The following is a 566-nucleotide window of genomic DNA, read 5'->3' as shown; positions in this document are numbered from 1 at the left end:
CACCTAAAAACACAAAAGTAAATTAAATTTGCCCACATCAATTAAAAACAAACAAAAAACTACAATAATCACTATTAAAACTAATTAAAATGTATTTAACTCAAAAAACACAAAAACATTAAACAGTGAACTATACACAAAACAAACATAAAAGCACAAAAACCTAAACAAGAAGATCCCAATAATGATTTATCATGATTTCATTGTAACAATAATTGCAACTGAAACTGTGATTGTTAATTAGCGTAAAGGAAGGAGCAATTTGGCAACGAGAAGCATTCTGCTGTCGGCCTTGATAACAAAAACATGTTTCGCGTGAAGAAAAGAATAAAGGAAGTGATATTACAGCACAACAAATGTTCCCGGCAACACAAGCCACTGCGATTCACAGACAGTGTCATTTCCCAGATTACCTGGCAGTAATGCCTCTCTAAGAGGGTCCTCACCATATGCTCCCAGTCACAACCTGACCTAAAAAAGCCCCGTCAAGGAATTTCCCAGAAACCTCAACAGGCTTTTCCCCTCAGCTTTGACAGGACCGATTTCATCACCTAAAGTGGATAAAT

The sequence above is a fragment of the Puntigrus tetrazona genome, chromosome 8 (assembly GCF_018831695.1).
Source record: "Puntigrus tetrazona isolate hp1 chromosome 8, ASM1883169v1, whole genome shotgun sequence".
Classification (NCBI taxonomy): Eukaryota; Metazoa; Chordata; class Actinopteri; order Cypriniformes; family Cyprinidae; genus Puntigrus; species Puntigrus tetrazona.
Note: the sequence above shows the minus strand (reverse complement) of the source record.